The sequence below is a fragment of the Stegostoma tigrinum genome, chromosome 26, assembly GCF_030684315.1.
Source record: "Stegostoma tigrinum isolate sSteTig4 chromosome 26, sSteTig4.hap1, whole genome shotgun sequence".
Classification (NCBI taxonomy): Eukaryota; Metazoa; Chordata; class Chondrichthyes; order Orectolobiformes; family Stegostomatidae; genus Stegostoma; species Stegostoma tigrinum.
The window spans coordinates 31,187,499-31,215,397 of record NC_081379.1 but is presented as its reverse complement, the minus strand read 5'-3'; the positions used below and the strand labels follow the sequence as shown (position 1 = coordinate 31,215,397).

At 37.8% G+C, this 27,899-nt stretch overlaps 1 protein-coding gene across 4 annotated transcripts in view; it reads left to right on the top strand.

The window, feature by feature from the left end:
- The window catches only part of rbm19 (RNA binding motif protein 19), a 239,328-nt gene that overhangs the window by 163,898 nt on the left and 47,531 nt on the right, over nucleotides 1–27,899 (top strand). Inside the window, exon 25 of one of the 4 annotated variants that reach the window (XM_048556300.2) lies at nucleotides 8,431–9,633. The exons of the other annotated variants lie outside the window; for them this stretch is intronic. The gene's annotated coding sequence lies outside the window, so the exon portion shown is untranslated. Of the gene's footprint in view, nucleotides 1–8,430; nucleotides 9,634–27,899 lie in introns of those variants that run through there. 4 annotated transcript variants of the gene reach the window in all.

The following is a 27,899-nucleotide window of genomic DNA, read 5'->3' as shown; positions in this document are numbered from 1 at the left end:
GTGAATTTCATCATTTTTGAAAAGTCGTTTATTAGTGAATTAAGAACTAGTTGCCTTTGTAGAAAATACATCTGCTGTAAACAGCAATAAATACATATCGAAGTTAAGCATAGTATGATTATGACATAGGTGTGGAACCCCAACTAAACCTAATTTATACATATTTCTTGTTAGTCTGGATTTTTTTTCTAAAGACAAATTCTGGAGTCCATTTCAAATCTACAGGCATGGGTAATTTAAAGATATTTGACATTGTGTTCAACAGCAATGTTAGTTTCATGCTCCTCCAATTTTAAGTTCTATGTGTTTCATACATTTAATTGATTACATAACTTCTGTTTACGGAACTATATTTAAGTAATCTGTAGAAAAATGATTTAAATCAAAATGGAATGCTTGTTTATAGTCAGAATGTAATGAGGAATTCTGTTTGCTTAATGTGCCCCTTTTATCCATCCAAAACGATAATAAATGCATCAATCAGTTTACTCTGCCAGTGTTTAAATATTTTTGTTCTCACTTTTTGTCTTTGAATAGATTCGTAGAGTCATAGACTATGGAAACGGGCCAACCAGTCCATGCCAAAACTAATCCCAAACTAGTCCCATCTGCTTGCTCCAGGCCCAGTCCCTCCAAATCTTTCCTATCCTTGATATCAGAGATAATAGGAACTGCAGATGCTGGAGAATTCCAAGATAATAAAATGTGAGGCTGGATGAACACAGCAGGCCAAGCAGCATCTCAGGAGCACAAAAGCTGACGCTTCGGGCCTAGACCCTTTATCAGAGGTCTAGGCCCGAAACGTCAGCTTTTGTGCTCCTGAGATGCTGCTTGGCCTGCTGTTTTCATCCAGCCTCACATTTTATTATCTTTCCTATCCTTGTAGTTATATAAGTGTCTTTTAAATGTTGTGACTGAGCCCTCATTCACTACTTCCTTGGGAAGTTTATTCCATACGTGAGCTACCCTCTGTGTAAAAAAAAAAATTGCCCCTCATGTCTTTTTTAAAATCTGCCTCATCTCACCTTAAAAATATGCCAGCTGGTCTTGAATTCTCCATCCTAAGGAAAAGACACCTACGATTAATCATCTACACCCCTCATGATCTTTTATATCTCTGTATGGTCACCTCTCACTTCCTATGCTCCAGTGAAAATAGTCGCAGCCTATCCAGCCTTTCTTTTTAACTCAAACCTTCCATACACAACAACACTCTGGTAACAGTCAACACAGTGTGGAGCTGGAGGAATACAGCATCAAAGGAGCAGAAGACTCGACGATTTGGGTCAGGACTCTTCTTCAGAATGCTGACCCACTGGTAATCTCCTCTGTGAAAGACCTCAATGGATCTCTCTCCCACTGCACCCCACTGGTCATGATCTCTGTGAAAGACCTCTGCATCTCTGTCCAACTGCAATCCACTTGTAATCTCCTTTGCTGCCTGACTTGCTGTGTTTCTCCACCCCCCACACTGTATTGACTTAATCTAGCATCTGCAATTCTTGCTATCTCCAAACATCCTGGTAACTCTCTTCTGAACCCTTTCTAGCTTAATAATATCCTTCCTATAACTAGGTGACAAGAACTGGACATAGGACTCCAGAAGTGGCTTCACCAATGCCCTGAAAACTTCAACATAGCTTCCCAAATCCCATTCTCAAAGGACCAAGCAATGAAGGCAAGCCTGCTAAATGCCTTTTTAACTACCCTGTCTACATTCAAAGAATTATGAACTTGAACCTTAGGTCCCTTTATTCTACAACACTACTTGGCCCCTCAGCAGTAGATGTGGAAGTTCTGCCCCTGTTTGTTGTACCAAAATGCAATACTTTGCATTTATCCAGATTGAACTCCATGTGCCATTTTTCAACCCATTGACCCATTTGATCATGATCCTTTTGTAATCTTAAACCTTCTTCAATATCAACTATGCCACCAATCTTGGTGTCATCTACAAACTTACTAACCATGCCTTTCATAACCTAATCCAAATCATTGATGTAAATGACAAACAAAGAAGACCCAGAACTGATCCCCGTGAAACACTGTGGGTGATAGGCCTCCAGTCTGAAAAGCAACCCTCCAGCACCACTCTCTCCATCTTTGCTGTTGAGCCAATTATGTATCTACTTGGCAAGCTCACCCTGAATCCCATGTGAACTGAACTAATTAGTCTACAATGTGGAACCTTGCCAAAGGTTTTACTAAATTCCAAGTAAACAGTGTCTACTGCTCTGTGCTCATCAATCTTTTTGGTAACTTACTCAAAAAACTCAATCAAGTTTGAGAGATACAATTTTCCTTGCACAAAACCATGCTGACTATCCCTAATCAACTTTTGCCTCTCTAAATGTCTATAAATCCTTTCTTTTAGAATCATTTCCAACAATTTATCAACAGCTAAAATCAGACTCACAGGTCTATAGTTCCCTGGTTTCTCCTTACAGCACTTCTTAAACAAAAGCACAATGTTAGCCACCCTCCAGTCATCAGGCATCTCACCTTTAGTTCTAGTTGATGCAGATATTTCTGCAGCGGGCCTTGCAGCTTCCTCCCTTACTTTCCACACCATTCTAGGATACTTTAAAATCCCCCTACAGTCTTTATATTGATTAAAAGATTCATTTGAAGCCAGTTATCTATATCGAAAATAAGATTCTCTTTTATTGAGTTTCCAATCAAAAATATATTTATTCATCCATTGTTCATTAATCTTACCAGCCATAGCCTTCACTCTGACAGGAACATAATGTCTCTGAATTATCATCATCACACTCTTGAAAGCCTTCCAACTTGTCAAACATCCTTTTACTTGTGAACAGTTTACTCCAATCACCTTTTGAAAGTTCTTGTTTGCACAAGTGTTTTATATCATTAACATATATTTCTCTCATTTTGGCCAATTCTCTCTCTGCACTTTTTAGTACAAAAACTGTCTTTCACTATCATTGTTTGCCAGTATCCAGTGTATATTACAATGCTTTGAGAAATTATTTAACTTACACTGTGTACACACCTCTCAAAATTTTCATAGTGAAGCTGTAAGTTTGGACAATGCCGCAAAAGCGTTCAAACTACATTTGCTTATGTAACTAAGACCACCTATTTATATCTCTATAGCGCCAGGCAGTTTAGCACCTGTTTCAACTTAGCTATTGCTGAAATTCCTCTGTAAATATTTAATGACAGATTTTTTATGCAAAGAATTTTGTTGATAATATCCCCTCACACTTATGAGAGAAGTAAATCTAGAAAATATTGAGTTTGTTTTTTAATCAAAAATCTTTTTCAATATATTTCAATCAGACACCCTCTACTTCTAACCTCTAGTGAATACAATGAATAGCCTCTAATCTTAGGTTGGGAAGAAAACTGCATGTAACAGGACAAGTATGCTCTTGCCAAGGCCCAAGGCATCAATGCCTAAGACACCCCTACTTCAGTATTCATATCTTTTTGCAATGAAGGCCAGTATACCATTTACTTTCATAATTGCATGGTGCATCTGCCTGTCTACTTGCATTAAGTAGTGTAATCCATATTTCCCAATATCGCCATTTAAGTAATCCGTTTTCTTTGTTTAACACACCAAGATGCATAGCTTACCTGTATCAATGTTATATAGTACCTACACTCAACTTGTCTAATGCACTCAGAAGCCTTGTTGCATTGCCCTCACTACTTAGAGTCCCACCTGTCAATTTAAGCTGTCGTGCAATGAAGGTTAAAATTCTCCTTGCTTGACCCCTAAATCTTTCTAATCCTCCACAGTTCCTCACTTCAGATCTCTGAGATAAATCTATATTGTGCTGTCTCTATCTTGGGTCCAAAATGAATGTTCTTGCACTTGCCCCACTAAACACTTTGTTACACTTCTCTGTACTTACTTAATCTATTAGGGTCCCTTTGCAGCCTTTTGCTCCTGTCTATTCTATTTTTATCCCACCTAATTTAGTTTTATTGGACGACTTCGATATATGATTCTCTGTGCCATCAAATAAGTTGATTTAAAAACTAAAGAGCTTTATCTTCGAAAAATGTAAGCACAGATTCCAGAAGAATTCTTCTTGACAACCCTGCCCATTGTTCCTAATCTTTTATTGTCTACTGCCTGTTCCCTTGCTTTTGTTTCGCTAATAATATTGTATGTGGAATCTTGAGAGTGTGTTCTGTACACTCAGAGGAACAACATCTATATCAAACTCCTTGTCTACCACATTAGTGACTTCAAAAAAGTTAGGTTAATTGGGCATGGTTACCATTTACAAATCCCTGTCAGTATTCTCTGATCAACTTATCTTTGTCTGAGTGTTCAATCACACTGACCTTAATGACAAATTATAATAATTTCCCACAACAGACATTAGACCAAATGGTCAATAAATTACTGAGTTACATCTCTCACCTTTATATGGATAATGGAGTTGTATTAGCAATTTTCCCATCCAATAGTACAATTTTTGAATCAGGGAAATAAGCAGAGTCGGTATTATTATTTAGAAGGGAAATGATGTTTAACTAAGTTATTGGAGTCTCAGAGGAAATAAGCGCTGTATATAAAGGGAAAGCAGTGATGTACTATACTTTTTCCAGAAGGAATTTAAGAAGCTGCCTCATCAGAGGTTATTATGGAAAATAAAATCTCATGCTATAAGTAACAGATTGGCATGGAAATTGCTTAACAGGAAGCAATGAGAAGGCATCAATGAGTAATTTTCTGGGTGGCTAAATATAATGGTGTGCCACAGAGATCAGTGCTGGTAACCTCAATCTTGTACAATTTATAAGAATGACTTGAATGAAGAGACTGAAAACATGGTTGCTAATGTTGATAAGTAAGTTGGAGTTGCACATCTCTTCACAAAAGGGTACAGATAGCTGGTGTGATCAGGCAAATAGATTATACTGTGGGGGGAAAATGTTAAATTGCCTAATTTGACAGGGAGAGTAGAAAAGAAGCATATTATCTAAATGTTGAGAGCTGGCAGAGATCTAGAGTGCAGAAGGATCTGGGTGTCTTGGTGTATGAATTGCAAAGCATTATTGTGCAGGTAGAAGTAGTAATTGGGAAAGCTAATAAAATGTTGCAAGGGGAATCAAAAACAAACATGGAAAGGTTGTGCTTCAGTTATACAGGGCACTGGTGTACTATTTCTTCTTTTTCCTGCCACTGTTCGGACCTCTAAAAGCCAAACAGTATAGATACTGGAAGTCTGAAATAAAGGCAGCACCCAAAAATGTCACATTGATTCTGTTTCTTTCTCTACTACTTCTGCCAGAATTGCTGAGTTTCTGTTATTTTCTGTTTCTTGTTTAGTGATACCTTGCCAATTACACTCAGTTGGCATTTTGCCAAAGCTTCTCAACTTCACAGACATGGATATAGAGCTGAATGTCAAAGGAAGAATGAGCATCATTACCCTTGACATGCATATTGACCATGAATATTGAACAGGTTGCAGGTGTTCATGTCCAAGATAAGTAACAGTGTGGTGAACAACAGCAACCTAACCCATTTCAGCCAACTGCGAGTCTCCCAGCCCTGCATCCTCCATGCACTCCTCCACACTAGTGAAACCTAAACAAAATATACATAGCAGGGGAGAATTGAACACTTACCACCTTCATTGTTCCAAATCTATTATCGACATCTCCTGGCAGGAAAACATCACCAAATTGGAGGTCCTGTAGCATGTTAATTGCATGAGAATATACTACTAAAGCCAAGTGGTCCGTGCTGGCTTGTTGTGTGGTTGACAGTAGTGTCCCCAAATAAACTCACCAATCAGTTGGCATATTTATGGAAGTCTGTTCACCTGATGTTGCTGATCCTCATGAGGCAGCCGTTGCAACAGATGAATCTTTCACCTCTTGGGTTAATCCTCGCAGTGGTAAAGCCACCATGCTAATTAATTGAAAGCCATAGCACAGTCGGCAATCCATTTATACTAACCTTTCTGGTGCAGCAGATGTCATTTGCCCACTTTGCAATCTGGACCCAGGTATGCTGCTCTCCACAACTGCTGATCTCTTCTGTCGGTTTCCTAGGTGTGTCTCGAGGGTTGCTTGCCATATAAAACAAAGCACCTTCTACGATTCCATTACAGACTCAAAGAGACTGATGGAGAGGCATTGCTAAACCATGAAACAAGCTCTGTTTTTCCTGTGGCATTCACTGTTTGCAGCTTCCTGGGCTATCCCAGACAATAAGATCTTGATTAATTCAAGAAAGTGAATCTTCACAGCGGTTGACAACACAGCTTGGGAACTTTTGAGGTTTTGCAATCAGGTCTGGCTGACTTTTAAAAATTGCGTCAGTATTTGTGATTCCTTCACCTAAGTCGAGGATCAGTGCCTTCCTGCCAGCCTCAACAGTTGATTTACTGGGCCCCACTCCTCAATTTGTCTATTGACTAGCCAATGCTGAATTGTGTTCAGACGGCCACGTCCACTCCAATCGGCAGTGCTACCTAATTTCAGGTCCTTCACCACTGCTGTTAAATTCCATCTATTCACTATTCCTCCGTTCACAGAAACAGCTTGACATAAGAACAAACATCAGAAGCAGATCATTTGACCCCTCAAATGTGTCCTGTCGTTCAACCAGATCTTGGTAGATCTGCCCCAGGGATCTACTCTTGTTTTGTGTCAGCCTTCAACTTCTTGATAAATCAACAATCTTCCTGCCTTCTGTTTAAATATATTCGGTGCTCTAGCCTCTACAACCTCTGGAGTACATAATTTCAGACATTCACTACCTTCTGGGTGAAGTAGTTCATATTAGCTATGTCCGCAGTTCCCGTTATCAAATTTACTTGGAACCTCAAATAACTCCAGCAAATGTGTCAAACATGATTAACCTTTCACAAAACCAAGTTGACTATGAACTAAGCTTTTTTAAATGTCCTGATACTTCTTCCTTAATAATAACCTAGAATTTTCCCAACTACAGATGTTAGGCTAATTGACCTATCATTTCCTCCTTTTTGTCTCCCTCCCTTCTCAAGTGGGGGTAATCCACTAGCAGTTGGAGCATTCTCCAGTCCACTGGAATGCTCCCAGAACCTAGTAAGTTCTGGAATATTTCAACCAATGCCTCCACCATCTCTATAGCCACTTCTTTTAAAACCCTTGGATGCAAGCCATCAGGCCCCATTCATTTGTCATAGAACATGCCCCTTGTGATGAAGAGATTGTTACAAGACTTTACCTCCCATTCACACCTTGCTTATCTATTATTTTTCATCTTCATGGTGGAGGACATAATATGCATCCCAATGATAAATATTGGTTTACATTATCTGCCATTTCCCCATCCCCTTCATTAATTACTCGGATGCATTGCCCTAGGGTCCCGCATTTTGGCAACTCTTTTTGCATACCTGTAGAAGCTCTTGTTCTTTGTTCTCTATGCCTTGACAATTTACTTTCATTGTCCGTTTTCTCTCTGATTATTAGTGTTTTTTGGTAATCTGCTGTCTGTTCCTAAAATAAAAATTCTAATCCTCTTACCTATCACTAGTTTTTGCTACTTTGTATGCCATAATGTTTGTTTGATACTTTCCATAACCACCTTTGTTAAACACACATGGTTCATCTTTCTCAAGTTCTTTTCTTTGATCAGAACAATTCTTTGCTGAGCATTATGAAACATTTGCTTAAATGTTTGCCAGCTCATCCACTGACATTTCCCTTTAGCCGATTTTCCCAACGTGTTTTAGACAACTCATTCTTCGTTCCTTTGCAATGTCCCTTATTTAAGATGAGAACACAGTTTGAGACCCAAGTTGTTCTCCCTCAAACTGAATTTGAAATTCTCCATGTTGCAATTGCTACTGTCTTCAGCTATGAGATCTCGTATTAATCCAACCTCATTATACATTACTTGATTTGAAATAATCTGTTCCCTGGTAGGTTCTGCAGTGTACGGCTCTAAGAAACAATCCCTGATGCACGCTTACAGATTCATCTTCTACATTACCTTTTCCTATCTGATTTCTTCAGTCAATATGCAGATTAACATTGCCTATGGCAGTTGCAGTGCCCCTCCCGCACACCTCCATTATTTCCTGATTTACACATTTTTCTACAGTGAGGCAATTCTTCAGTGCCTGTAGACTTCGTTCCCTCGTTATACTTTATTCCCATCCAGACTGATTTGACATTACAATCAGTTGCACCTATATCACTATTCACCAATGCCCCCAAATATCCTTTATTAACAGAGCTACCATGCCTCCTTTTCATTTTGGCCTTTTCTTCTAGAATATTGAATGTCTTTGAATATTGATTTTTTTCAGAATTGGTCTCCCTACAACCCATAATAGCTACCAAGTCACATTCATTTATTTCTTTTCTATCGTCAGCTCACGACATGCTGAATATTGCTCTGTTTTCATACCATAACAATTTCACTCCTTTGTTCCACAGATAACTGCAACCAGTGGAAAATTTTCTCCTGATTCATTCCTAGGATCCTTTGCTACATGGAAAAATCAAGATATACTTGAATTTATAATGTGCTTTTCATAGTCTGAGGCTCCCCAATGCACTTTATAACCAGTAGAGTATATTGTAATTGCCATTAAATAAGGAACATAGCTAAAGATTTTTGTGCAGCAAATTCCTGATAATGCATAGAAGTCTATATAGATTACATAATACTTTTTAGACTCCAGCTTGCTGATTATTTAATTGCTGTATGTTTGTAATCTGCCATATATATACAAGTAGATCTTGAATCTGTGAATTTACTTGAATAAAACCTATGAGACCATTGCATTTTCATGCCCCTTAGTAACAGTTCCAGTATTTATCATCTCTGATTCCAAATTAAAATGTTTCAGGGAAATAGTGTGACTTGGTGGTGTGGTAATATCTAAACTATCAAACACTCTAGCGAAGAAACCGTTGGTGATTTTGTCTTTTTATTTTGTAGTTTAACTGCTCAGTTTGTAGTCCAACAAATACTTCCCCTTTGTTTAGTTGCATTTACCTGTAGTAAATTTGGGTGAGATATAATGTCATTGCTGACTTTGAAGCATGCCAGATGATAGTTGGAAAGCATTAGGGAATCCCAGTTGATAAATCTTTGAATGCAATTTGACAAATTATTTAAAGATTGTAAGAATCTTTAAAATAATTGAAACATTGCAATAAGTGGTATTTTCAGAATAAATTATTTCCTAATAGAAGTTAATTTAATATCTGTATTCTACACACCAAAATTTTCTTGGCTAATACAGAAACCATGCTGGACAAAGTCAGGACATGCAGTTGCATCTTCAAGATCTGCTGCCTTCAAAATTGACCACTCCGTTGTCCTGTATCTTCCATTCTTCATTGTGCATTTCCACAGATGTCTTCAGTTTCTCCCATTTGCATTGCAAAGAGTAATCTTCATACAATTTTACCTCCTGTATTTGCACGATCAACAATGCTGTGCCTTTAGGATTCCCTCCCACTCTTTTTATTTTATGCTTAACAATCACCTCTACAAAGATTTGAACTTCCTTTTAACATAAAGGGTACCATGTACATACAGGTGAAACTAGTTGACTGCTGAAACCAGTCAATTGGCCTCTACTAGGAAAAATAATGCTATTTGATTAAGCAGTTTTCATCCCACCTATTCAAGCATGTTTGTCATTTGTCAGTATTAAGAAAATGCAAATCCTTAAAAGACAGTATAACACGATTGAGAAAATTTGAATGATTAAAGCTTTTACAAATTGGAATCACTTTCTCCTGTGTTTCTTCGCAATGTTGTGTGGAACATATCAGAGGGAGTTCCCAGGTTTTTCCAGGAAATTGCAGTTCCAGATATTTGTGTTGTAAGCAAATAATAGTACCAGATCATGTATCTGCATATTATCATTTTATTTCTGTTAATTTCTAAATGATTGTGGGATCTGGATCTTATAGTTTTTTTCCTGCATCTCGGTGCTGACTTACTTGAGATATTCATTTTATTCTGCACATAAATGGCTGCCAATGTGGTACTTGCTTCCCTGTCTACTCCAAAAGAAAATATATTAGTATTCCATGAGTTTTTTTTATGTCAGATTCCACAGTTAAGTAATATTTTGTACTCCTTGCCCACTACTCCAGTGGCTTTGTGCATAATTCTGCAGGTTTACATTAATAGTCGACAGCTCATAGAAACTGCTTTATTGGCATGAATGCAAATTAACTGTAAGAGTTGGAGGAAAACCTGCATTATAATTTTAAGTTTGATTAACTATAATTAAGAAATTTAAATCACATATTTTGAATGAAAATACAATAAAAATTGCATTATTTTCCACAAATGAAATGATGTGACTGTTATATAGTTAAGCTGATGATTTTCCTGCAAAAAAACCTTTGCAGAGAGAAGCTGAGTAACGAAGAAACTCAGCAAAAAAATAACTTCTTTGATTACCAGGGAAGGTTATCATAAAAGAAACTGAGTTAATTTGGCCTCTCAATTTGTTAAGAATCTCATGTATCTTTCTTACGTGAAGCGAATGGAGAATTAGGTGTATTGATGGTAGGTGACTTATTAAGTTCACAATAGTTCTGTTTTACTTTTATTTATGCCTCAATATTATTTTTAAATTCGTTTAATATATTTCAAGTAGAGTTACTAAATTGAGAGCAATTTCTCATTTTTAATAAACACAACATTAGAAATGCAGAAATGGAAATGGATAATTTTTTATTTAAAAAAGCTATTAATGGTGGATTGTGCATATGCTTGTGAATGCCAGGTCCATTTGCACCTTCACTGTTTAAGAAATTATGGCATTCAAAGCTGTAAGATCGCCCATATACAATTTAGTCACTGTTGCGCTTGAATAATATTACTGTTGATTATTCAATGGCTTTTGCTCATGCTTCAACATTTTTGTAGATCATACAGAGTAATTATTCATTCATGACAAATGATTCTCTGCATATTTAAAATGAATGGTGAAAATACACCTACAAAAGTGAGGCAATTAAAAAAGAGATGTGAGAATTCATGAATTATTTTGCATTTTAAGCATTCTGAACAGGACGTATGGTATGCAACTATATGGTTGAACTTTACCGGAAAAATGCACTTTAGGTTACTGAGTTTTGAAAGGCCTTAGTCTGGTTAATTTACCTTTGTCAGAATTTAAGTGCAGGTAGAAGTGAAACGCACCTGGAAATTTTGTCTCCCTTTAAGTTTTTAAACAGTTTTATTAATAATTTAGTTTAATCATGTACTTTAAAGGATTGGATTTTGAAGTTATGTCTTAATTGAAAGACCTGGAAATGGTACAAACAGTATTGGGAAAAGCGGGAGTTGATTTCATTAAAATGATGGCGTATTTTCAGAACGGAATTAACTTCACTTCTTGTTTCCATATTGAATTTGGAATTTCCAGGGGCTTTTTTGTCCTCCCACAGATTATGTATATTGGAATTTAGGAGAAAGTTGTCAGAAATTGCAGCATTTCACACAAATTATTTTTGAATGACAGGAACTGTTGGTAGGGAAAGGGAGAGCTTTTCTGTGCAGGCAAACTTCACCAACCAGTGATGTCTTGTTAGCATTGTTAAAGACATAGGAACAGGTTATTTGGCTCACTTTTCAGTGGAGGAATTACACTGGTCATTTTTTTCTGAGAAGTAAGATACATTAATTTAAAATGCAAACTTTAAGGAACTGTAAACCTAAAAGATGCCTGATAACAAAATAGTTCCTAGTGAATCAACATTGATAAATATTATTGACATGAGACAAAAACAAACATTCGTAATGATCACACGAATTTACTTGTTTGTATTGCTGTTCATGTTAGAATATAATGCTCACTGCACTTGATGCCAATATTTTTTGACAAGTAAAAATAAATTGTTCCTAAATCCAGTCTGCAACATAGGTTAAAAGCTACTGTCTATGGATAAGTAACCCATGTGTGGAAACTGTGTCTAAAATTACTTTGGAAAACCTGCATTTTAAAAATAATGACTTGTGATTTTTGGGAAAGTAGATTTATTATAGATTTGATCTTTATGACGCTGAGATCCTGATTTCTATCCTCCAATTGTGAAAAGTTATCAGGCTCTTTTTCATGGCAAAAAAATATCAAGCTCAGCATCATATTTAGGAGACCTTTATGAATGTCCTTGAAGCCAATCCAGAGCAGTGTTGTGAGTAATCTTGAAGGAGGTGAGTTGTGATGTACATATCGCCTACAGAGTAGATGACTGTACCCTCAGAAAATCATTTCGCTCATAATGTTGGTTGTGATTATTATGAAAACATTTGAGGATAATCAGACCTTCGAACATCATGGAAATTATCTGGAAATGCCAGGTTTCAATCTTAAATCTCCCTTAATTTAAAATCATCTATTTTATGCCTTTTGGAAATTACAATGACCTGTTTTAGGCGAGTGGTTTGCAAATAGAACAGTAGAACACCAAAACAAGAACTAGGGTGAGGGAAGCTTGTATCAAGTGCACAAAAAAACTGAATAAGTAAGCTAAAAGAATAAAAAGGAAATAAACCAACAACATTTTGACCAAAACTGAACTCTCCTGCTAACCAGTTTCTCAAGCAGGATAGAACTTCATATTTTTGATCAGCCACTATCTTATAAGTGTTACATAGAGAATAACAGGGATTATTCCTCTTCTGGGCAATTTACATTAGGTTATAAACAGTTGAAATATTTCATTTGGGTAGTGAATCTAAGTTTTGCAAGAGAAATTGTCTTAAACGCCACAGTAGCTTTTAAAAATATTATCGTGATGCATTGAGAGGAGGATAAGGTTTTTCCTGTAGGGTGCTACAATGTTATTTACATAGTCTTTGACCTACACTGACTTTTTTTGCATAATACATTTGATGTACTGTAGCTTTAGGATATGTCAGTTTAGTCTGGTTCCATTTGACCTGAAAAGGGAAAATGCAGTTACCCTTTTAATGGAGATGTCAATTTGAAATGAGCATCATTAATTTGTGATAAGGAATGGTGGCTGCTTTCACAAATACTCTATTTTGCTTTTCGCAGCTAATTACATGTGTTCAAATTTGATGCTGTGTCGGAGAACTTAGTATCATGCCAAACAACAGATGTGTTAGTGAGCCACTTAAAATAACATGTTGTAAGCTTCTTGTCATGTAGATAATGATCCTGGTCTTAGGGCGAGGGTCTGTTTACTAACATTAAGATGTGTTTACTGCGCTCATGTTTTTGAGGTGATGTTGATGATGATTTTAAGGGATGAATGTGGTGGTTGGTTCAATCCTGCTTCTGTGTATGATGAGCAGCAAGCTTCAAAAGTCACGTTAGTATAATAATGTGCATTTTTTTAAAAAAGTGTAGCTTGTTTGAAATTTGGCCTCTGTAATAAATACCCGTGTATTTCAAAAGCAGGCTGCATAGCTGAAGGCTGTGTTGTGAAGTTACTTAGAATTCAGCCGTTAGATCTGTTCTCTGATGGCTGAGTGTGATTGACACTTACAAATTACCCAGCTGAAAGTGTTGAGTCTTTGACCCCGGAGTAACATCTTCACTGCGGCTGAGATTTCCCAGCATTTTGTCATCTAATTACTGCAAATCCCTTGAAAATTCACTTGATGGTGAATTTTTAATGCAGGGCAATTTCAATGTGATGCATGGCGCAGATGTTCACAGTCCTAGTTTGTAAAAAATGATTCAAATAAAATGCCAGATTTTGTATTGTATCCTTCTTGGAATGGTGCTGATTTCCCCACTTCCCATGTTTTAAAAAAAGTCATAACATAATAAACGCTATGATTTAATGTAAAATACGACATTGGAGATGCAGGATTACCTGTCACCTACTTCATTATTTGTGCTGTTTTTGGAATGGCAACAATATTTTACACAAGACTGTTTCTTGAGGCACAGAAGAGATTTAATTGAAGCTGATATCCTGCAAGTTTCTTTCCAACTTTTTTTGTGCTGGTATCATTTAAAATGAGTAAATTTACAGATCTTTACGATCGAGAAAAAATACAAACATAGGTGTTTGGATTGCAAAAGGAAATGTCTGTTTCTTGACAGGCATGTGCAAAGCTTCATGCCCCTATGGAAAAGGCAAGAAATAAATGATACTTTGTCAGATTGGATGTAGCTAAAATGTTAAGCTATTTGTCGTGCTACAGCTTGCTAAAGTGCCCATTAGTGGAATAATAGTTATAGGCTAATCCTATTTCCCAGAAGCACTATGTTTCCATACTGCTGCTGTACTACTTGCTGATAGACTGCAGCATTTTTAATTTGTCTTGTGAAAATATAACATTTTTTTGCTAATTTTGTGGAAGTAGTTGGCTGTTGTTTTAAAATGATGTCAGTTGCACTAACTTTCCACTTCAATTAATTTGATTAGGAAAGTTTTGGCAAGAAATTGTTGGCACACAATTTTATTTTTGACAATTTCTGTTTAATATATACATCATTATTTCACAAAGAAAACTTGGTAGGTTAAATGTGTGGAGTATGTTAAAAATGTTTGGACACAATGTAGATTAAAGTGAAATTGCATACTATTTTGGGTATAAAAATTTCAATGAATTTGGTGTATTTCAATTGTATTGTCTCTTATTGACAAGTCCCAGTGAGTAGAGCAGGCTGCGATCATCGTAATGTGTGCAAACAGGAAATTACAAATTAATTTGTAGGTAAGTATTTGTTTAGATGTGGGTTTGTGTACCTGTAAATTAGCAGGTGGGAGATGTGGATATAGAATAGTCAAGGATAAGTACGTATCAGTCAGGTATCATGCATTCAGGAGAGTGTGTAGTTTGGTTGCTGTTTAGTTTTTCTTTCATTAATGGGGAACTACAGTGAACGTTAACTGGAGTGGTGGTTACTATGAAACTAAAATTGTCAATCTTTTGAAAGATGTTTTGCGCAGACACCACTAGAGGTAGATATGCTACTGGTGACTACCTGGGAACAAAAATTGATGCTTTTCTTAGAAAATACGTCGTAGCACTATACAATGGTACTGACAAATGACTCTTTCCTTCCTGTTTCTCCACTGATACCCACTGATACTTCCAAGCCCTAACCATCTTTTCCGCAATACTACCACAGCTTTCAGCAAAATCCTTTAAACTTTCTTGCCTGCCTATCTCTTGCTCCTACTCAATATTACATGTCTGGAAATCTACAAGCAGTGTCTATAAATCAATATCTGTGCCTTTCCTTAGTTGTTGCTTTTGACATCTGTTGTATGGGATGACTAGGAGATGACTAAAATACTGTGAAACATCCGTTAATTTCCAGTGAGAGCCCATGAAAGTCAAGGCAGAAATGCATTGGATGTTAAGCTTTACTTTCAGCCCAGGGAGAAAAACATTACTATTTTATTATATATCCATGAAACTGTAGCTGTTTATCACTGATAGGTAGTCAGGATATTAGTGTATTATGTCAACAGAGAATGGACCAGAATGGGGTGGAATGGCATACCAAAGATAGCTATCAAATAATAGTTTCTCTACTTAATATCATGTCTTCTGTTATTTTGCTGCTGAAACTTGGCTCCTATGTTCTGTGTTTAGTCAAATGCTATATTTTAGCAACAGAAAAACAAGGTTTATGTTTTAAAACAATACTACCAATACAAATCATTGGCACAAGATTCTAACTTATATGAAACTTTTAACCAGGGAACTGAGATGGTCAGCCTAAATAATTTGTAGGAGTTTGATTAAAAACATATAATGTTTAGTTTTTCAGATATGACTTCAGCCAGTTGGTAGTGAACATGTTACTGTATGTGTCACAGCACAGGTATGAAGTTCAAGATTTTAAGGTACACCTGAAGTTCTACATTTGTTCATTGTGTAATTCCTTCTGCAAGGAGTGGAACTATTATCCTGATCATTCATACATATGTGCTGCTTAGCTGTAAGTACAAGATTTTAAACTCTGCTTCATATGTTTAAAAAAGTGAGATCGAAGTGAGATGCATCTAGAATTTTAAAATTACCTCATGGAACATTTCTTAAGAATTCCATTCCAGGAAACAATCCTAGATTCTGTTTTTAACTCCAGTACAGATTTCCAGTATGGTGACTAAATACTTCTAGAAAGGTGAAATCTGTCTGTAAAGTATTATAACATAATTCCTATTCAAAATTAAACGTCTGAAAATTCTGTAATAATCTTTAAAATGGACAATAAAAGGAAAGGAATATACATCATCTCATCCTCTCTTAATATACCTTTCCTAGTATTTTGTGTAAACAAACACAGACTTGAGTGAGAAAATTTATAATTTCAGTTTTATAATCTACAAGATGAATTGTTTGAGCTTATGTTATATTAACAATACTTTCAAATGGTGCTTTGTGAGCTATGCATACTGCACTGCTCAACCTGATTCGGTATTAAAGTTAGACATGTACTATTAAAATTAGCATAAGACTGATGAAATGAAAAAAAGTGTCAGTTCTATGGCAAGCTCCTCTGATGATGAGGGTTGAAATTCTGTGAATATGAATTCCCAACGGATCTTGCAAGGTAGAAGATTTTAATTTTCACCCTCGAGACAGACCGTCTGATGGCACTTTTTTCAAATGGTAATTTCTCAGTTTGTAGCTAGAAATCACCCAGGCTTGTCTGGCTGATGTGTATGAAGGGAATTGGAAAGGATGATTTTCAAGGGCTTCGTTCTCACCTGTCAGCCCTTGCTGCAAGGGAGAATCAGAAAAAATGATTTGGGTTTGACATTGGGGGTGAAAAAGCAAGGGTCAGAATGGAAAGGCTGCAATCAGGGTGCTGTGTGGAAGTGCTTGTGAGCACATTGAGTTTTGTTCGTGAAATGTTAAGAACACTTCATTGTGTTTGAGTGCTGACTGATCGTTCTTTTACTTGGCATTAGTCCTGCCAGGGCGACACCAATGAGTACTAATTTTCTGTTTGAACCACACTTACTGTCTTAAATACACAGACAAAGACTGACTGTTTCATTATTGAATTTGTGACAGCAGAAATTAGATTAGTTGACTGAATATTTTAGACTCAAGGAAAAGAAAATATCTTCTGTTGCATTTTGGTAAGACAATTAAAAATAAAAGTATTTTAAAGTGATATAATTTTTTGTAAAGATTCTGATAATTCAGCATAAATTATATTGAAGGGGAAGCTGGATGAAGTGGAAGCTGCAGTTCTTTATCCTTTCACCTTATTTTTTTTTGTTTTATCTTCGAGCTTTGTTTATATATCTCTTCTAATTTGAAAATATTAACCAAAGCCTTCCCAAAACACAGCATTACTATTACACGATCATCTGTTTTCATTTTTTTTCACTATTGTTTCAAGTGTGTTTTGTTCGAAGTTAAATTATTTGACTTCTTAAACTTGAATTTGGTTAGAACAGGTCTGAATCATTTTTCATATTCTAGCAAGCCACACTAGCATATGAATCTTAAATTACCAGTGTCATTTCAAGTTGGACTGTTAACAGAGCTACTGCACTTCATGTACTTGCTGATAATTCCATTTCTCAATTCAAGTGCCTGCTTGAAACGTGCTTTGAAATCTTACTTGGTTATTGTTTTAAGTTGATCCAGCATAAAATTTGACCCCTTTTATAATTTCACTCAATAAAAACTATAATTGCAGCATTATATGTCTTAGCTATTTCTGTCCAGTCAGATTGTCTGGTATGTTATCATGCAATTTAATCCATTACATTGTATTTGAATCAAATTGTATGCATAGCTTCAGCCACATCACAATCTGTATGACATAAACTGGAAATAAGTGAATGTGGATTGCTGCCTCAAACTTCTCTAATTTGTGGTGAATGGTGACCAAGAATGTATTTTTCTTTCTTTTTGCTTCATGATTCCTTGTTAAACAGGTTATATTTTTGATTGTAGAGAATTTGGTTCTCCAAATTAAGTTCATGGCACAAATATAACATTCCTTTACTGCTTGTTACCAACTGTTTGCAGGAGTATAAATTTGCTTAGGAGCATGGATGCACAAATGCAAAATGCAGTGATCCACAATTTGATTATTTGAAATATATTGACACAATAATTATATTGCAACTGTGAAGCTAATTGAGTGAATGATGAGCCAAAGGTCGTTGTATCCTAACTGTGACCTATTGTTTGTGTGACCTATTGTTTGTGTGACCTATTGTTTGTGTGACCTATTGTTTGTGTGACCTATTGTTTGTGTGACATATTTTCTTATTGTGACAATGAAAGTTTAAATTGTATGTTAATTTCACTACACAATAAGAATTAACTCACTTCAAAACATTTTTAAGTACAGGAATTACAGGAGTAGACCATTCAACTTCTTGAGCCTTTTCTGCCACTCATTTACATGTGTATCTTAGCATTTCCTGCTTTCCTTCCTTCCTCCTTAATACCCTTGTCCAACAAATGTCTATTTCAGTTTTGCAATTTTCATATATTGTAAAGAGCTTTTCTGTGGGAAAATATTGCGCATTTCCACTGTCCTAGAGTGAAGAAGTGCTTTAAGACACCACATTTGAAAAGATTTGGTCTTGCTTTAAGATAATGACCTCTTGTTCTGAACTTCCTACCAGCGGAAATATTTCACCTACCTTTACCAAATCTTTTAATTGTCTGAAAGATAACACTTCTTCTCTTTTACTCTTTTGTCATGGGTCCCTAAAATTGTTCTGTTATAGTTCATAGCATCTCGCTATTTAGAAGATGTAAAGTGGATGAACTTACACTTCCCCATTTTGAATTCCATCTCCCTCAATGTTACCCATTGAATTTAATATCTTGCTGAACTTGCTGCTCTCAACTACACTTGCTATTGTGCCTTCTCACTTAACGTTGTTATCAAACTTGAATATATACAACTACAGAATCAAGCACTACAGAAGAGGCCTTGTGGCCTATCAAGTCTGCACCAACACCAACTACTCTAAATCTACACCAGTCCCACTTTGCAGCACAAAACATGGAAGAAGAAGCTGAATTGCAGAAAAGCTTTTGACACTAGAGCAGTCTTTGACCAAGTGTGGTGTCAAGGAGCCTTAGGTATAGTTGAAATTACCAGGAATAAAGGGAGAAGATCTCTTCATTTGGCTGGAGTCATATCTTACACAAAAGGATGGAAGTCATGGTTACTGGAGTTTGATTATCTCAATTCCAGAATCGATTACCTCCTTTTCATCATGGTTAGAAGTGGAAATGTTCACTGACAGTTACACAATCTACAGTTCTGTTTGAAAGTCCACAAATAAGCCCTCTCCATATAATCAATCCTTCTTTCCCTGCTAGTGAAAGCAAAATACTGTGGATGCTAGAAATCTGAAACAAATACAGGAAATACTGGAGAAACTCAGCAGGTCTGGCACCATCTGTAGAAATAGGATTAATGTTTAAAGTCCAGATGATTTCTGTTCTGAAGAAGGGTCATTAGACTCAAAATGTTAACTCTGTTTTCTCTTTACAGATGCTGCCACACCCGCTGCGTTTCTCTAGCATTTCTGTGTTTGTATTGTTCCTCCTCTGTCTTTTCACATTGTATTAGTGTGACAATGCACAATGTGAACCAATGAAAAATAAATTTGAACGTGTGAAGTATAAACTGGAAATGAACACTTTCCTATTACTGAAGTCAGGTGTCGTTTGAAAGATCAGATGATCTTTTTTGCCAACACATGTAACTGTAAAAGCCCCGAGGTAATTTTCATGTCTCGACAAGGTTTGGCAAAGTCATTAAAATGCAAACCATCTTTCAAGTGATAGTGCTCCTCTCAGTGTCCTCCCACACTTCCAGTGCCCGCCTTTGTCCCTCTTCCTTCCACGGTGGGGAAACTCTGCTCTGGTAAGCCCCAGCTTCACCACCCCCCTCAATAATGGCACATATGCTCATGCTGATGTCATCTATGTAGAGCATGACCATAGTAATACATGCACCAATGTTTTCTGCAGCCTGTCCTGTGGCAGGCAGCTGATATCACAGGCTATCTGCACACCTGCATGGGGACCATTTTATGATTTTAACAAGGCGTATTCTGATCATACAAGCAGACATATCTGTGCCAATGAAGGTAAAAGACCTTCCTTAAGAATATTGCTTAAACTACATTTAGATGGATGAGTTAGCCTTGAAATCTCTACCTGAGGAGCCATACTGGGGCTGCTCTCTGGCAATTTTGCCTGGAGTGCAATAACAAACCTGCTCCTGCAAACACAAAAGAGCAATGCGCACAACTTCCTGAATTGCTAGAGTTTTTTTTTCAGTAGATGGAAAGAATAAAAGCAGGGATGTACTCCTGAGGCTTTATAAGACTCCAGTCAGGCCACATTTGGAGTATTGTCTGCAGTTTTGGGTCCCATATCTCAGGAAGGACATACTGGCCTTGGAGCTGGTTCAGAGGAGGTTCATGAGGATGATCCCAGGAATGGAAAGCTTAACATATGAGGAACGTTTGAGGACTCTGGGACTATACTCATTGGAGTTGAGAAGGATGAAGGGGGATCTGATTGAAACTTACAGAGTACTGAATAGCCTGGACAGAGTGGATGTTGGGAAGATGCTTCCATTGGTACGAGAGATTAGGACCTGAGGGCACAGCCTTAGGGTAAAGGGAAGGCCTTTTACGACAGAGATAAGGAGAAACTTCTTCAGCCAGAGAGTGATGAATCTAGGTCATTGAGTACATTTAAGACTGAGATAGATAGGTTCTTGATGATCAAGGGTTATGGGGAGAATGGGGTTGAAGAACTTATCAGCCTTGATTGAATGGCAGAGCAGACTCGATGGGCCGAATGGCCTAATTTCTGCTCCTATTTCTTATAGCCTTAATTGTGGCAAGCCTGCATTATTTTAAAGACTTCACCCAGGGATAAAGTAAGTATAACAAATAATTGGTAATATCATAAAACATAAATACATATTATTTTTATTGTTCCAACATTTCTCCTGAATCTGTGTGTCTATCTATTTTATGTGAGTATGGATGTGGTTGCATATTTTGGCTGTTGAAAACTTTAAAAAAAAAGTTATTTGCCTATTCCTGACAACTAAAGCAATTTGGAGATTTTTCAAGTCTGTTTTGAGCCAGTGGATAGGTGAAGAGAGGAGAGCCATGTCTGTTTAAGCCATTGGATAGTTGAAGAGAGAAGCAGAGCCATGTCTCTGTAATGACAGTGACATGATTTGATACAGAATTAAGCATTCTCACAGAATGGTTTAAACTCTGCATCTCCCAAAAGAATTCTTCAATTTGTTTGGTTAAGGAGATACACAACGTATTGCTTTATTCCCTGTTTCTCTCTCTCCAGTTCACACTCTGTCTCCCATGGTCTGAAAGACCGTATCCAGCCAGATCAGCTTCTTTCCTTCAGTATTAAGGTACGAAAACTAGTATTCAAAATTCTGAGTCTGGACTTGTGCCCACATGACAACCAATGTTTAAGACTTCAGTTTCAGCACTTATTGCTACCCTGGCCAAGCTGATCCAGTACAGAGACAAACTGACATCGACTGACAATGTGGAAAATCAGGTAGGTATATCTTCTACACAAAAAAACAGGGCAAGTCCAACCCAACAAATTACTGCCCCATCAACCTGCTCTCAATTGTCACTAAAGTGATGGAAGGTACTATCAACAGTACTATCAAGCAAAACTTGTTTAGCAATAACAATTACAAAGATACTCAGTTTGGATTCCACCAGAGCCACTCAGCTCCTGACTTCATTGTAGCACAGTGACGATTGCACAAAACACAACATCTCGTGCAACTCCTCAGAAACTGAAGCAGTCGTGGCCAAATGCAGCCAGACCTGAATAATGCGGTAACACATTCACCTCACAAATGTCAGGTAATGAACATCTCCAAAGAGAATCTAACCATCACCCCTTGACATTAATTTATATCACCATCACTGAATCTCTCCCATTGTCAATTGGATTTACCACTGACCAGAAACTGAATTGGACTAGCTGTTAAAATACCATAGCTGTAGATGCAGGTTAGAGGCTAGGAATCCTGCAGTAAGCAACTCACTTCCTCACTCCCCAAAGCCTGTCCACAAGACACAAGTCAGGAACATGATGGAATGCATTCCACTTGCTTAGATGAGTGCAGGCCCTACGCCACTCAAGAAGCTTGACAACATCATCCAACAGGCTTGCAACAATAGCCTGCTTGATTGGCACCACTTCCACAAGTCATGCTTCCTTCAGCACTGATGCTCAGGAGCGGCAATGTGTTATCTACAAGATGCAGAACAAACATCATTGAAGCCATCTTGGACAGCACATTCCAAACCCTCCAAACCCACCAACCCCACCATATAGATGCACAAAGGCAACAGATACATGGGAACATCACCATCTTCAAGGTATCTTCACTTGGAAACACATTGCCCCTATCCTTCAGTGGACCAAAATCCTGGAACTTCCTCCTAATGGCATTGTGGATGTACCTGCACCAAATTGTTTGCAGTAGTGCCAGAAGTCGGTTCACCACCACCTTCTCAAGGGCAACAAAGGACAGGCAATAAACGCTGCCCCAGCTGGTGTCGCTCAAATCCCATAGCTAAACCAAAAACAATCGGCCTGTCTCTGGGAAGAGTTCAGTAAGATCACCATCCCTCATTTTAGGGCATAGTATTACCTTCAAGTAATTGACAGCTTTAAGGTTTATAAAAAAGCACAAGGCAGTGATGCTGTAGCATCAAGTATGCTCAGAGTGCATGAGCACTTTGACAGCAAGGAAACAGATGAGAAACTGCAGACGGATCCATTCTGTGTGATGGATGCACATTCCTGACCGCAGAGTTTCCTTACTGCAGCATTATCATGAAAGTTGGTACTGCAACATTGAACAGTACTGTAAGCGGATGGGAGATATACACTGAGAGTTCTTAGAGGCTGGCACATATTGCATGCCATAAATGTGTGGTGCATATGGTTATTGCCCATTGAATGTGCCTGATGTTCAGCATGGATGTCCTTTGGAGAAAGCAGTGAGTTGAATTCACCAGGTCCTCACTCTGACTTCCATATCAAAATTTCTTCCATGTCTGGCTTGTTTGGCATATTTAGTAGGATAGGAAATTGAACGTTGACAAGTAAAATTGTGACATTAATAAGGCATTTAATAAGCTATAATCAAACGCACCCCCCACCTTGTTGTTGCTTAGCCAAAAGCTCACCACTCACTTTGTCAAAAGCATACATAATGCAGCAAGATGCTTCAGACATCATCATAAGTCTCGTCTGACTTCTTACCCATTCTCCTGCAAACCTCACCAGAGCCTACGTCACTCAGACCCATGTAAGAGTTAACTAATTCCTCTGTTCTTGTGTCAGATAGTGGGCAGCAAGATTCCACTTCTCATGCAATACAGTGTATTTCACTGCAGCCCAGGTAGTGTCCTGAAAAGATCATGAAATCCTCCGTCCTAAATATGCTTTGGCAAGTCCTCTGTGGTTTATAGTTCCTTAAAAGTGGAGTCGCAGATAGACAGAATAATGAAGAGGGCATTTGGTAGGCTTGCCTTCATTGGTCAGCATAATGAGTACAAGAGTCATGCTTCAGCCGTACAGGACATTGATTAGGCCACGATTGGAATACTGTTTTTAATTCTAGTCTATCTGCGATAGGAAAGATGTTGCGTAACTTGAAAGGGTGCAAAAAAGATTTACAAGGATGTTGCTGGGCTTGGAGGGCTTGAGCTTTAGGGAAAGGCTGAAAAGGCTGGGGCTATTTTCCCTGGAGCATCAGAGGCTGAAGGTGACCTTACAGCAGTTTATCAAATCATGAGAGGCATGGATAGGGTGAATAGCCAATGTCTTTTTCCCAATGTGGGGGGAGTCCAAAAGTAGAAGGGGAATACTTTTAAGGTGAGCGGGGAAAGATTTTAGAGGGATTTTAGGGTCAACTTTTTTATGAAAAAGCCACACAGTCTTTTGGGGGACCTCTGACCAGTTTTCTATAGCTCTTCATTGATGATGTGTCTCCAAGTGATATCCAGGATCTTACATAGGCGCTGGTGGAAGGTGTCAAATTTGTGTGACACCTTTACTGTCTCTTTCATAGAGAGCTGTGTGTATATGGAATGAATTTCCAGAAGAAGTGGTGAAGGCTGGTACAATTACATTTTAAAGGCATCTGGATGGGCCTATGAATAGGAAGCAATTAGAGGCACATGGGCCAAATCCTGGCTCACGGGACTAGATTAATTTAGGATATCTGGCCGACGTGGACAAGTTGGACGGAAGGGTCTGTTTCCGTGCTGCACAACTCTATGATTCAGTGCTTGGCCCCATCTTCCCATCAGTTTATTCATTCAGCTGCTAGTCTGGCAGAGTGTACATCTAGTTTGTGGAGCACTTGTCCTGACAAACATTAGTTTTCTGTCTGCCACACAGTCTTTTGGGGTACCTCTGACCAGTTTTCTATAGCTCTTCATTGATGATGTGTCTCCAAGTGATATCCAGGATCTTACATAGGCGCTGGTGGAAGGTGTCAAATTTGTGTGACACCTTTACTGTCTCTTTCATAGCTTGTTGTCATGGTTTGCGGTGAGAGATGGTATCTTTAGAAGGCTCTCCAAATGAGATCACGTGGGTACAACATTAAAAAGAATGAGCAATCACATTGCTGGGAGTGTCCTATAGACTTCCAAACAGTCAGGGAGTGATAGAAGGGCAGATATGTGGACAGATTTGATAAGAATAGTAAGGTATTTCAACTTTCCCAATACTAACTGGGATAGACGAAGTGTGAAAAGCTTAGACAGGTGGAATTCTTAAATTGTATACAGGAAATCTTTTTAAGACTGCACATATAAACACCTACAAGACTGGGGGTAGTACACTCACAGCAATATAATTGCTCCCTATTTTTAAAGTTCTACCCGTACTATCACAATTGAGGAGCCTTCTAAAGATACCATACCTCCTTATTGTAATCATTGATTCATTGATCAATATTGTAACATCACCTCCTCTTTTATAGCCCTCCTAGTCTCACCAGAAGATTCTAAACCCCTAAATATTAGGCTCCCAGTCCCGCTGCTCCCCCAATCCACGTCTCTGTGATAACAATTATGTCATATCCCCATGTGTTAATCAGCACTCTCAACACTTATTTCAAGACCTTTTACATTAAAGTAAATGCCATCTAACCTTGTCCAGCTCCCTTCCGTCTTGATTTGCCTGTATACATTTTGCCTGCTGGTCTGACGTGGCTGTCCTTCTACATTGTTTGTGCGTCATCCACTATTATACCTCCACTCCATATCCCATATCCCTGTCAATTAATTTAAAACCTTACCAATGGCACTAGCAGATTAGCTGCAATCCTTCAATCTCGTAGAGGTCTTTGCTATTCTTCTGCTTGATGGTGTTACAGGGAGCTGAGGGGAAGGTTTCTTTGTTATCGTTCACTTGCCATCATCTTTGGGGGGTCTCCTCACAGCTGGTGCATAGACTAACCTCAGCACCTATGTTCTCATGACTGGTGACATGTTTTTGAAACCTGCTCGAATCTTCAGCCAACAAGGTAGTTGTCATCTGTAAAATCCATGCTTGCCAGTAGTGTTGTTGCAAAATGCCAAAGTCTGACCCTTCCTCGTTATGGATTAGCTAAGAGAAACAGACTGAGGGAAGTATGCAGCTTTGCACTCTCATGATGATGTTGAAGGAGGCCATGATGTCCTGGTCACTGTGTAAGATTCTGAAGATGTTAATATACTGCTGCAGGGTGCTGTACTATTTAGTAATATACAAGAGCAACAGCCAATGATTGTTACTGACAGCTTTGATTGAAATCAATGATTTGATCACGAGTGGCTTCTCATATTCTAGGCTCAGTTCTGTGATGTTAGTGAGAATTCCAAATATCAGATAAATAAACTTATCTGAACCACCTCCAACATATTTACATTCTTCCTTACACAAGGAGAACAAAACCATATACATTAATGAGATGTTGTCTCAGCAGTGCACTGTATAACTGAAGTGTAAAATCCTTTCTTTAATGTTTGATTCCTCTTGTAACAAACTATAGCATTTAATTAGCCTTCTTAATTACTTGCAGTACTTGTATACTAACCTTCTGTGACTCATGATCAACTAGATCCCTCTGCACTTCAGAATTCTGCAATATTCTTTTTTGTCTCTTTGGTCCTCTCCTGTGGCAATTTCTCCTAGCTTGACATTCAGCTACTGAGGAGTGGTGCAGTCACCAAATTAGACCATGGAGTTTGGGCTGGCCTGGTTTAGGATCACTTGAAGATGTTCCGTCTACCTTCCTTCCTGTTCCTTGTCAATCGCTAGCGTCTTATTCTTCCTTATTTTGGTAAAGTGTCATTGCTCCTTAGAGTCATACAGCATGGAAACAGGCCATTCTGTCCAACCAGCCCATGCCGACCATGATCCCACATGCATAATGATAGTATAAGGTAGTGGTGGAGCTTAGATAGACCTTAAGTTTCGGGTAAAGGTTCGGCACAACATTGTGGGCCAAAAGGCCTGTACTCTGCTGTACTGTTCTATGTTCTGTGTCTGCGTTTGGCCCATTGCCCTCCAAATATTTCCTATTCATTAACTCATCCAAATGTCTTTTAAACTTTGTAACTGTTCCTGCATCCACCACTTTTTCTGGCAGTTCATTCCACACATGAACCACTCTCTGTGTAAAAAACATTAACCCTCATGTCCTTTTTAAATCTTTCTCATCTCACCGTAAAAATATGCCCCCTAGTTTTGAACTCCGCCACACTAGGGAAAACATCCTTATCATTCATCTCAGCTTCTGTATCATCATGTACAGCTTCTTGGAGTCGTTCAGATGTGCCAGTACATGTAACCCGAGCCTTTTAATTCTATCCAGTCTCGTTTGTGTCTCAGCAGCTTTTCTTCACGGCTTTATCAAGTTTTCTATGCTTTTCATTGCCTAAACATATTTAAACCTTATAAAGTCTACCATCCATAACACAATTGCTAACAGTACTGCTCTGTTTCTTAAAATATCTGTGTATTGCTATTGCCACTCTAGGGCTCTTAAAAAAGCAAACATTCACAACACTCTAATATTAAAAAAAAGAATGCCAATGGATGTAGCCAAGAATCTGCTTGTGGGGATTATTTCTGAATGATCCCACTTAAGTATATATCCTGGGAAATTTATTTTTATTCCAGTCTTCTACGTGTATACTTTTAATGATATTCAGTGTTTAATTTAGCTAAATTTAATTGCAGCCGCTCTACATTTCACACTATTACTTTTCTTTTGTTCACAGAAAAGTATAACTAATGAAAGAACAGCAAACTATTGTTATCACTTTCTTGATATTGCAATTTACGGTTTCATGAAACAACAAGCACCTACTGTTGCATCTTTTTTTAGCATTGAAACAACACTTCTGTTTTCAACAAACATTGTTACAGAATTAATGTGCCAAGTATCCATACACCTGAAGATAGGCATGATTTTTAAACTTTATTTTCAGCATAAACATGAACTTCAGAAATTCTGGCAGTCGAGCTTCAGCTTAACTCTAAAACTTCAAGTCCTGTTTAAACAGGTTGGGCTGTCACAGGATCAAAAGGTTCAAACAGTTTTTCTTGTTCTTTTGAAGTATACATGTGGATATGATTTTAACATCCATATATTACAACACCATTCCACAACTGAGAAGGTGGCAGTTCAATGACAGAATCACCAGAATTTGGCATTTTCTCACAGTATGGAGCTGTCTTTTCTCAATGTTCCCCACAGCAATCCTGGATCAAAAGATTAGGAGCTCATTAAAATAGGTATCAGAGGTGTAATGTCAAATTGGCATTTGTCAGTAGATCAGTGTACTGTGCCATGCCTTTCTCGCTGCAGTGCTTTGTTACATTACCATAAATTCTCCCACCATGTGAAAAATTA